This window comes from Halichoerus grypus, chromosome 9 (assembly GCF_964656455.1).
Source record: "Halichoerus grypus chromosome 9, mHalGry1.hap1.1, whole genome shotgun sequence".
NCBI lineage: Eukaryota > Metazoa > Chordata > Mammalia > Carnivora > Phocidae > Halichoerus > Halichoerus grypus.
Window position 1 is genome coordinate 49,196,125 of NC_135720.1, and position 12,480 is coordinate 49,208,604.

Consider the following 12,480-nt stretch of genomic DNA (forward strand, 5'->3'; position numbering starts at 1 on the left):
GGAGTTTGAAAGAGCTTCATATTCCAGCTCTGGGACAACCCAGCTGTTTATAAAATTCCTCCCGAGGGTCTGGCCTGCCCCGGCCTCTTCATGAGGCAGAAAGGGCCTAGTGTGTATCTGTTAGTGTACTCTGCAGATGGCATGCGTGCTGCATGCTAAAGTTTCTGCTGGGGATTAATCAGCTCCTCCAGACAGCTGGTCCATGTGCCTGATCATATTTACAAGTCGGGTTTTATGATACCCACAGGCCACGACCAGGATAAATCTTGATTATGGAAGTGTGGGCAGTGTTCAGAAGCAAGTGCCAAACACAGGTATTTGGGGACTGTGAGGGACAGTTGTTTATCAACACAGTTGTGGGTTTCCCATCTAATGGCACACTGAAATGTCTGTCACCATCCCCCCTGCCCCGGGTGGGTGTGGTGACATTTCCCAGGGCACAAGTAGAATTGAAATTTGGACATGTGTTAAACAGCCCTTCCTGTGTTCCTTTCCTCCTACCACCCCCTACCCCGCTGGACTGTAAGCAGAAGCCCATGTCAGGGAGAAGGTCAAGACCAGGGTCAGACCCTGCAAGGGTGGCCCTCTGCCAACAGCCTTCTGGAGGCAACCCGAAATGATTCGGTATTGCTCCCTAGCACCTGTATGCTCCCTCTCGCAGCCGATCTTCTGTAGTCAAAAATACGTTGCTAAATTCTGCCCAATCAGGGTCTCTGAGTAATGCCAGCATTAATTATTTGAATGCCTTGTCTGGGAAAGGGACTTTGCTAAGAGCTACAGATCTAGGGAAGCCTGAGACTGCACCGGGGGGTCTGCAAGTGTGCAGAGAGACATACAGGAGCGGCGCCGAAGCCACATAAAACCATCGCCTGGGGCCTTGGCCAAGTTAGTTAATTTTTCCACACCTCAGTCTGCTTATCTGTAAAGTGAAGATATATTTTACCTCCTTTGTGCTTTAATTTTTGCCAAGATAACTAAAAACAGTACATGTAAAGTGTTTAGCACGTGCCCAGAACATGGCAGGTGGTAAATAAATACTCCTGTTATTATGTCCTGTACAAGACAGTCCTTGGGGAATAAACACAGGCAAGAATGGACGGTAGACACAATGGAAAGGCTCAAACACTGTGCTGGAAAGGGAGAGAGGAAGCAAAGATAATTCCCAGGTAGTCAAATGCAAGTATCATGAGAATGGAATTGCGGGCAACAGAAATGAGGGAGTCCAAAAGGAAGAGCTCATTTTCAGAGAAAGAGGGTGAGTTTGGTTTTGGGTTTGCTGCGCTTGAGGTGGTTGTGATGGTATGTCCCAGTGCAGTGACCAAGCCCTCCCGGGGTACCACTGCCATGGGTGCTCCCCTCCCAGCGCCTCCCTCCACTCCTCTCCTCTCCTCTCCGCTCACACTGGCCTCTCACCCCGACCTGCACCGTCGCCTGAGGTCTACCCTCAGCCACCTCCCTACCCCAGCATCAGCAGAGCTAGCCCCAGCCCCGCCTGTGCCGCGGGCACCCGAGGCTCCACTGTCTGTCTGTCCTCACACGTCCACACCTTGCCTCCTCCCATCACCACCAGCATGGGCAGCTGTCACCAGACCTTGCTTTCTAAGACTCCCAGCCCCTCCAACCATCAGTTCCTTCAAAGCTCACGCAAACAGACAGGAAGCAGTGGGAAAATCCTTGATCGACTCCATTTTCTTCTTCGTAAGCTTTCAGGAAGCTCAACGCTGACTAGTTTTGATTTAAACCTTAAGCCAAAGACTTGGCTTGTGGATAAGAACGACTTGCTTTTGTGGCCACTTATTTTTTATTGAGCCATAACATACATACAATAAAATGAGTAAATCTGAAGTCTACAACTCAGTAAGTTTTTACACATTCGTCCGCCCCTGAAACCACCTGCAGATGAAGACACAGAACACCGCCAGCACCCCAGAAGCCCACCTCGTGCCCCGTCCAGCAGGTAGCCGCTGTGCCCGCCTCTGTCAGCAGGGATTCCTCCACTGGTGATGGAACTTCACGTAAACCAGTCGTAGAGTCTTCCTCCCCCGTGTCTGGCTTCTTTCCCACCATTATGTCTGTGAGGTTCATCCATGTTGCTGCACGTACCAGTTCTTTCCCTTTTATGGCTGAGCCATATTCTCCTCTACAAATACATCAGTTTCCCTCTTCTACTGGTATTTCTGATTTGGGGCCATTATGAATGAGGCTGCCATGGTGGTAGACAGAGGTCCTCCTATTTCTTAGATATATGCCAGGAATAAAACTGTTAGGGACGCCTGGGTGGCACAGTCGGTTAAGCATCCGACTCTTGGGTTCAGCTCAGATCATGATCTCAGGGTCACGAGATCGAGCCCCTTGTGGGGCTCCATGCTCAGCACAGAATTTACTTGAGATTCTCTCTCCCTCTCGCTCTGCCCCTTCCGCTCATCCTTGCTCCCTCTCTCAAATAAATAAATAAATCTAAAAAAACAAAAAACAAAAAACCGTTAGTCCTACAAGCCTAGTTCGCATTTGTAGATACTGCCCAGCGGACTTTGTGGGCTTATCTTTTAGGGTCTAATACAGGGTTAGTGTGTTATGTGCTGGCGGTGTACTTCCTTCCAGGCTGCAGATGGGGCCTAGGATTCAAAGTTACACGGCCTGGGTTTGAACTCACTCACTTACAAATCACTTGACCTTTGTGAGCCTCGGTTTTAGCATCTGTGAAATGGAGAAATGAAAACAATTACCTCACATAATTAGTACAGGACTACATGATCTGTCTATAAAAGCTCTTCAAGGGTTGTGAAATATAAAAACCATTCTTACGACCTGAACTTTTTGTGTTTGATGTATATTGTCCTTGAAAAGTATCTTTCTTTCTTACCTAAAAAAAAAGACTGCTAGTAATCAATAAAGAAGAATCAATCTTTTAAGAGGAAAAAAAAATTAGTTGATTATTTTCCAGCCTGCTCTGTTTGTCTGGGCAGTCACGGCTCTGTATTCCCTTCCTGCCCCGAGGGCCCCAGAGACGCTAGCAGACTTTCCTTTTTCTCATTATTTGCCTTCTCTGCTGAGAACTGCCCCTGCCCCCACGCCACCTCTGTTGTTTCTCACCTTATCAACTGAGTATCTGGTGGGCATTCTCAGCAGTGTTGCTGATGGTTGTGCATGCATGTGCGCGTGCACACACATAAATGCACGGGCACTGTTACAGCAATTCTCCCAAGTGTCAGTGGACCCAGTCGTGCTGCTTCTCTAGAGAGGTAATTTGGCCTGAAGATCAGCACAGAGCACATAGTAGGTATTTAATAGATGTCTGTGTACGGCAGTGAAAATAGCCAAAATCACTGTCACCGCTGCACACTCTTCCCAGGCATGCTCTCCTGCTCTCTGAGCACCGGGCACAGCTCTCTCTGGGAACCGGATACTGTGGTGACTGCAAGATCCTCCAGAGAGGATGGTTTGCTACACCAGCACCCCTGCACACAGCAAGACTGTCTTTTGGGTAATGGGAAGCACAGGAGCTTTGGAGCTAGATGGTCTGGGTTCAAATCCTGGCTCTGCCATTTCCTGCTCATGGACTTTGCATAAGCTCTAGCCTCAGTGAGCCTTAGCTTTCTCATCCTTGAAATAGGGTTGGTATTGGTCACCTTTCAGGTGGTTGTGAGGATGAGAGAAGAAGCTGTTGGTATTATTCACTCCTTCCGCTGCTCCTGGCAGCACTTAGCTTCACGTCTTTCTGGATAGCCAGACCCCGCTTTCCTTCACACACACACACACACACACACACACACACACACACACACTCTCTCTCTCTCTCTCTCTCTCTCTCTCTCTCCCTCCCTCTCCCTCCCCACCCCCAAAGATGGGAGGGACTGGATTGGTTAAGAGCACGACACATGAAATCAAATGATCTTGGTGTGAATCTTAGCATCGCTGCTAATTAGCTGTAAACTTTGAACAAGTTCCTTAACCTCTCTGAGCCTTCATTCCCTCCTCTGACAACAGGGATAATAATAGTTATCCACATCACAGAATTGTTGGATGGCTTTCCTGGGAATATGTGTAAAGCACTTAGCACAAAGCAAATGCTGAGCTGATAGTTGTGTAGTTATAGTCAGTTGTAGTAATAGTAATATCACTACTAGTGATCTGGTGGGTTGATAGTAGCTGTTAGTGTGTGTCTCTTTCACTCTGTCCGCCCATCCCTCCCTCCCTCCCTCCTACCTGCCCCTACACACACACACACACACACACACACACGCGCGCGCGCGCACACGCACGCACGCTTACACACACATGCATGCCTGCGTGCAGAGCACACCCCCTTGGTCTTTCCCTAACCGCTCCCAGCCAGGTCACCTGCCTATTTACCCTCTCCTCTCCTGATTTGAATCATCACAAAGACAGGAACATAGAGTTGCTCTGTGTGTTGGTTGTTTTTTTTTTTAAGGTCTAAGTTAACGACAGGATCGTTGTTGGGGAAGTAAATGTCAAGGCAATTTAATCTTTGGATCTTTGGAATGTGTGTAGAAACCGGGGCTTTCGTGACTTTGTATAAGACCTGCTGTGAGTTTAGGTTTGTGTATTAAATAGAAGAAGAAAAATGTGTCTGTTCAAACGCTCCCAGTATTGCAGATTTAAGTTGAATAGATTATTATCTGGAGGACAATTCACGTATAAATTAGACTGCGAAGAATTCATAATTGTTGCAGTTTTCATGTTAATTATTTCATGTTAAAAAATTGTTACTGCATAAATTAACACATTCTTTCATGGTGAACATATTTTAGAAAGATTTGTTACTTTAATAACTCTTTGTGTATTAGAAATCCCAGATGCCTGTACTAATTAAATATAATCAGATTTTGGATTCAAAAAGCACAGTAGCCATTTAACACAAACAAGGAGGCAGCTAGGTTGACAAACACAGTCAGGAAGAAGCGTATCCCTGTTTCTTTCAAATTTCGAATTTCAACAGTTCAGAACTGTGAATTCAGTTTCTGTCCTTCCTTTGTATTACAATGACTGGGGATTATCAGACTCAGAACACCAGCTTTCCAGCTCAAGGGCTCCTGCAGAATTATTAATCAGCCTCATCTGAGGCCTCTGTAATCCGGTGGCACATCAAGTCTGGTCTCGCCATTAGTGCCCTCCCTCTGCCCCTGTCGGCACATGCGCTTCTTGTTCTCTGTCAACAACAGCGTTGCAGTCCCCACACAGTGTGCTGTGACCTGAACTGGAAATGTCAGGGAAGGGGAGGTGGGCGGGGAGACCTTTTAATCATTGGATTTAATCTAATTCTTCCCATACTAGAGAAGCAAACCATCCTTTGACAAAAAGCAAATCCTTTCCAAAGAAGCCATTGTTTTAAGTCCTGAGCAGGAAACTTGTTTGTTTGGACTGACCCTCTGGCCCCCAGAGTTTACTGTCTGCCCCGAGGGGCTGTCTGGTGAGATCCTGGGGAACCTCCGGGCAGAACGTCCTGCCCTCAGCCGGGTCAAAGCCAGCCCTCCCGCGGAGCTCGCGGGGTGCATGCTGGAACCGAGCCTGGTTCTGATCCAGCCTCCCCGATCCCTAGTTTGGTACACTTCTGTCACGAGGCAGAAAAGCGCCTTCATTTGTATTCTGCCGCTTCCAGCCCCGGGCTTCCATGGCATTTCCGAAGGGATGCTTTGTTTCTCTGCTGAGCCACCCTGGAGCTGCAGGGGCCAGGTTGACCGCCAGGGAGGGTGGGTCATTCTGCCTGGGAAAGGGAGATGAATTGTGCACACCATCCATTTTCCACACAGAAAGAACATGCGGAAAGCCAAAGATCACCGTGAAAAGAAAGGGGCTTTACCTTACTCACCCTTGCCTACCCCAGACTCTCTTGTAAGATTAAAACTACAGGAAGGAGGTGGACTCACTCCTTCCACACCCTGACAGCCCGGGGGGAAACAGATGGGACCGCTGTAAGCCCTGATCACTGACAGCCCGCTCCTCTGAATATCTTTCCTCTTTATCTGCACTGGGCAGTCACGTGTTCGATTCCGTGTGGGTGTCTTTCTCCTTTGTGCTGTCTTGGGCAGAGCAATTTGGCGGTTGTTTCTGAATGGTCAAGAGCATGTCCTTGATCTGTGCGTCCCATGTTTCTTAGTAATCAGCAAGAAGGAAGCAGATGGTCACCCTCTGTGATTTTAAAGTGTGTAAATAGGAACTGCAGACTGCCATCAAACATCAAAAATGTCACTTGGCTTCCTCGTCTTGCTTTGCTGGCAGAAGGAACTCCTTCATTTGCATCATCTGGATAATCAGGGGCAGGCAGTGCAGATGAAAACTGCCCCACATTTGGAAGCCTCCATTTCTTGCAGCTGAAGGAAGGCACACAGCAGCATCTTGCTAGTCTCCCCAGTGGCACAGGCACTGTGTGGGGGCAGTTTGAAAAAGCAACCCCAAAGTGGTTATTGTCTTCTGCATATCCTCTCCTCCTTTGATTTCTTGCTAACTCCCGCCAAAGCCTCAATATGACCACCAGCTGTTCCCAAGCAGTTCCCCAAGCCCAGTGCATGTCCCTGCTGCCTCGTATACTTTGTGGCATGATGTCAGACTGAACCAGGCCCACTGCCCCTTCTGGGGGTGGCTGGATTCCTGGAATAATTTCTGCGGTGAGCTGCATCCCAGACACCCGTTTATTACTCAGGTCTGAGTTCTCACCACCCTGATCAGCAGCATACACATGGTTAGAGAACCCGACACACTGCTTTCTTGTCTGTTACTCTGGATAAAAGTCCACAAAGGTAGTGTCCCTCCAACTGGGATTATGAATCCAAATTTTTATTCTGATTTTGCTTCTCTTTTGGCTCTTGGAAAGCCAGAAGGATCATTAGTTCTAGAATAGTTCTAGAATAGGTAGCAAGATTCCTGCTTTACCCACTTCCACCCAAGAGAACCACTTACACAAGCCTCCCCCAACGCAGTCTATACTTCAAGCAAAGTCCTCTTGGTGGTTCTTAGATTTCCTTCCTGAAAGTAAGGGGACCAAATACCCATGATTGCGGGAGATGCTAATGAATTTCGTTCTTTTGTGCTGCTGGTGTGAGTTCTGGGTTACCAGTGGTCACCACTGGGAGGAGGAGGGTGGTGTGGAGACAAGCAGCCAGAGCAGCCTCCCCTCGCCTGCTGGCTCCCCCACGGATTGCAGAAGTGTCACAGCTTGCTTTCTGTTCTCCTCCACATGAGGCTGCGCTGCCCTTCCCAGTTCACCTTCTGCCTGCCCTTCCTCAGCTACAGGATGCCAGGCCTAGTGCCCTGGCTGCAGCCTCATCCCCTCTTCTCCCTGGCGACTGGGTTTGCTCCCTCCTGTCCTCTGATTGTCCTGATTAGGTTTTCAATACCCACTGATGGACCTGGCACCCTTCTCTATCTGGTCCTCCATTCTGGGCCTCCCTTGAGACTTTCCTCACCCCTCTCAGGCTGAGTATCCCTTCCATGGAGTCAGCCACACCAGACTTCGGATCCGTGCCCAGCTAATCAGTCCTTGTCTGTGCAGTGTGTCCAGGCCCTGCCTCTGGCCCTTGGTTCTTGTCTTCCTTGGCTGAACTTGTCCTTCCTCCACCCATATCCCTGATGGGACAGCACTCCTCCCTCTTCTCCTCATTACCTCCTTCCTTCCTTCTCAGATTCCCGGCTCACCGTTATGCATTTCAGACGGAACGTCACATGAATTCATTGTGCCCTGTACCTCTCCTTTACTTTTACTTTTAAAACATGGTGCTAAAATCTTACGAACTTGAAGTAAAAATTTCAACAGAATGTGTCACCAGGAATAACTGGAAAACACACAGCTGTACTACTCCAGACATGTTTGGGAAATTTGAAAGTCATTCTTTTGGCCTAGTGTGAAAAATCTGAGTTTTGCTTTGCCTGGTTTTATTGGGTTTGAAATCATTGTTTTGTTTGAATAACCACAGAGTTCCAGGTCAGGTCAGCTTTGATTTTGACTCTTCTGCAGGATATCCCGTCCTAGTCCTGCCTTGTCACCCCTCCCGGCCAATGTAATCCGCTTCCTGTTGTTGGCATGGTGTGTGAATTCTTTTCCTTTATTCCGTAGGGTAACTTTAAAGTTGAAGTACTGCACATTATTTAATTTTGGATGTAATAGTTTGCAGAGTTTGTGGCTTCCTAATTAAAGGGGACCCTGGATGAATCTTTAGTTCAGAAAAACAGTGTCTGTTGTTGAAGCTAATGCCTTCCCCCCTTGAAAATGCTCTTAGGGCACCACTGTGGTCTCTGTAGGAAGGATTTGGCTGGTTTCATTCCACAATGGCTTTGCCTCCTCCACCTTGGCCCAGTTTTTTAGCCAGAGGGGATGTTTTCTGAGACAGGGCTATGGAATTGGCCTGGTCACCAGGGGGTGTGGAAGGGTTTGACAGCCCAGCTCTCCACCAAGAGCCAATAATGTGAGCTCCCCCCTCCTCCCCACCAGGCCTGTCCTGGCCCCCAGGCCCCTCCCAGGGAGACCCACAGGTCACACTGCAGCATTTCAGTGTGACCACCTCTATCCAGAGCCCGCAGCCCCTGTGCACTTCTTCTTTCCCTCTCTCCTGAGCCCTCTTTTTCCTAGAGCCAGTGCCGCAATCTATTTAGCTGTCTGTTGGGTTTGCCTGTGAGCTCTATCTCCCCAGCTGCCTGGAAAGGCATATGGCAGGAGGTGACCCATGCTTTGTTTTCTCAGGAGGCCCTCCCCCTGTGCTGGGGGCTAAGTGTACGCTCAGTAAGTTCTCAGTAACTGATAGATGAGCGCACTGGGTTTTCTTCATCCTCTTTCCCTCTCTTAAAGTTTGGAGGCTTTGGCTAACCTGATGCAACTCAGTGCCTTTGCATTACTGTCCAAATAAAATAATAATTGGCATTTATTCAGCTGTCACAAAGTGCTAGATGCTGTGCTGAACCCCTTACATTATTTATAATTCTCACCACAACCTCATAAGGTTATCATCATCCCAATTTATAGACAACGGAGATTGAAACTGGGGGAGGTTTTAAGTGGTCACCCAGCAAATCGAATGTGCAAGCCCAGATCTGCTGACTTCGAAGCTCCTTTCGTAAATGACCATCCTGGGCCTTCACGAATGAGCCCTCGATCGCAGCACAGCCCACAGGGTGGGCCCCTTTGCACTCTCACAGGGAGAGCATTTTCCTCCCTGGTTCCTGGCCAACTTGCATACACTTAGTGCAGGAGGTAGACTTGGGAGTAGAAGTCTCTGCCATTTTCATTTGAATATCTCCAATGCCACTGCCATCATCTTAATGCATGAAGATGCATAAAGTATAGTAAGTAACCAAATCAAGTAAGAACTGTTTCCATTCAAGGCAAAGAAAACAGCTTGCCTGGCCACTAGGGATATAGGACCTTCCTTAACTGGAATGGATCCTGGGGGTTGGGATGAGCCATCCTGACTTAATGAATTTAACTGGTCTTCTTGTTTTCACTTAAAAACCAAGAGCATTCGGTCAGACCATCCCAGAGTATGGTAAGGATGATTTTATTCCTATAATACTAAGAGTGAAAACAATTATTAGTTCATTACACTGCTGTGTGTTCACTCTTTTCTTTTTTTTTTTTTTTTGCTTTGATTAAATCTGTGTAAAGGAAGAGAATTTATTTGGCCATCACAGTGTTGGCAAATTGCTAAGATAAATTGCCTTTAGCCAGTTAAAGATTTGTTGAGCAGTTGCTCTTTAACCAGCCTCAGGCAAGGTACTATCAAGGAACAGAAGTATAGAACATGGTCTCCAACTGCCAAGGATTCACACTCTACTTAAGAAGATAAAAAATAACACCTGCAGAACTAGCACAAAGACATGTTGGGGACATGGGCACAGCAGCATGGGATATAGCGTTGAAGCACTTGGGCTCTGGAGCCAGACTCCCTTGGTTCAAATCCTAGTTCCACCATTGCCACATGTTCTTTGGCCTATCATTTTACCTCTCTGTGTTCCGTGTTCTCATCTGGAGGACAGGATTATTGCTGGCATCTACCTCCTGCATGTAAAGTACTTAGCACAACGCTGGACACTTAGCAGGCGCTCAGTATATGTGTTGCTACTGTTGTGGCTACTGTCAAGCATTAGGCTGTGATTTATAAGATTGGCTCCAGGTGCATTGGAGAGATCAGTGAAGGCTGGAGTGATCCCCAATGACTTCGTGAAGAAGGTGGGACTGGAGGTGAGTAGGCTTCAGCTAAGCAGGTGGAAGGAAAGAAGACATTTAGAAACATTTAGAACAAGCTAAGAAGAAGCAGGTATGATTACGCCAAGGGCAGAGTACAGGTTCTGAGAAAGCAAACCAGAGGAGATGTGTTTGGGATTCCGAGAGCTGAAGTTGAATAGATACGTGGGCATGGAGACCAGGCAGGGGTCTGCCTTGATGCAGTGGGGGGGCCCACTACACGGTTGGTGAGGGGGACGTTATGAAGCTGAGGTGTAAGTGACTCGTTGGAAAGACACTGAGCCGAAGGCAGGGCACGATCCATGAACCACGACAGGAGGACTGATCAGAGGGACAAGGAACCCAAGACAAGTTTCAGCGAAGAGCTTAAACAAGAAAGGGCAAATGTGAGAGACACGTCAAAGAGGGAAACAGGAAGCCTTGGTGATACGGGGCGCCTGACCGGCTCAGTCAGTAGAGCATATGACTCTTGATCTCAGGGTCATGAGCTTGAGCCCCACTTTGAGCATAGAGATTACTAAAAAAGAGAGAGAGAGAAAAAAGAAACCTTGATGATGGATTAGCTTGGAGGTTTGAGGAGAGGGACAAGTTCCAGCTGGCTATCAGGTTTTTCCCCTACTTCGAAGCCTGGCAGAATGATGATCTGACCCCCAGAAAAGGGATACTAAAAAAAAAAAAAGTACTCCATTTGCATCCTAAAATATTAAAGTGAGAATAAGCTTTTTAAGTCAGGTCAGTCATTTAGTAAAATTTTCTACCTAGTACAAGAATCTCCTTTATAATGTCTTATTCATAGTAAGATGATTTAGTAAAATAATGAATTTAGATTCATAGTTGCCACATTTGAGATAAAGGTGGGGACACCCTAAAGGCTTTGATCCCTTTGACATTTGCAAATCAAGAACTGGGACTTCCGAGGAGAAACAGAGTCTGTGTAGGGTTTCCGGCCCTAGTCGCAGAGAGATGGGAAGGGGTAGTCATGGGAGAGGGTGTGTCTCCCAAGGGAGTCAGAGGGAAGAGTCCCAGCACGGCGGCCTCTCAGATGCTCGCAATTAGCAAGTGGGGGATGGAGAAGAGCCTAAGGCAGAGACACGAGAAAGGCTTGGAAAGGAAGGAAGGACATCAGGGAAGAATAAATTCAGAGAAGATAATTAATTCATTTCTCATAGAAATGTTTGAGCTTTGCAAAGTGTTGGAGTATGCTAAGTTTTACTCCTTTGTTGCTGAGATTATTAGTATTGTTCAAACGTGAAAAGTGTGCTAAAATAGCACAAGTGTGACTAGAGCCACTAGTTAAATAAACATGACGTCAGAAGTGACAATAGAAGCATAATCTACCCAATGCAAATTGGTAAGAAACACCCATGGGCCTTGAAATGTCACGATGCTTCTCAAGAGTTGAAAAGTCAAAATGCTTTACATGTTCTTTCTCATCATAAATCGTTCTCAAGGTAATGATATATTATCTTCCACGTTTGAAAGACAAGGAGAAAGAATGCGGTAGGATGTCATCCTATTCTGCTCACAAGCCCCAGTGGCTTCCCATCACACTTAGGATAGAATCCAAAGACTTTAGTGGGGCTTGCAAAGCCCCATAAAATCTGTCCTTGTAGCCCATTTTATTCTTCTTTATAGCATCTGTCACTGTCTGACATATATAATGGCCTCTCATTTATTTTATCTCCATCCCAGACTGAGCTGCAAGCTTCATGAGAGCCAGAGGTTGAGCTCACTGTTGCATCCCCAGCACTAGGTACGGTGCCAGGCACATGGGGAAAACTCAGAAATACTTATGGTAGGAAACAAGAGAGAACAAAACCAGTCAGCGGTAGTGGGGGCTTGGTGCTGTTTTGTGGTCAAACTTTGATAACTGAATATATCCACAACCCTCTCTTTTCTCCTACCTATAGCCTGGATGACTGTTAACCTTATTTTACCTGAGAAAGACCAGGGCAAGGTGATGAGTGATTGGCAACCAGTTACCTGCTTCATCTCATTCTATTCCGAAAAGGATTTTCCACTTTGTTTTGCTGTGAACACTCCCAAGGCCTCTGGTCACCTAGACTTTCTGCTGATATAACCCCCTGAGCCACAACTCCAGTGATCTAGGCCCCCCACTCCTCACAGAGCAAAGTCTGGGGCTCCTTCCGCCTCAGATTCACTCCACACTTCATTTGGCAGTAAGAACACAGGGTTTTCCAGGTGTTTCTAAGTGTCATGAGGGTGATGCTCTTCTGCAGTCGGCAGTTGTGAGGCCCTTACAAGGGTATCCAGATGATGGCAGACAG

General features: G+C 47.3%; 1 protein-coding gene across 10 annotated transcripts in view; it reads left to right on the forward strand.

Moving 5' to 3' along the window:
- The window catches only part of FYN (FYN proto-oncogene, Src family tyrosine kinase), a 211,248-nt gene that overhangs the window by 181,553 nt on the left and 17,215 nt on the right, over window positions 1-12,480 (forward strand). The window lies entirely within an intron of this gene.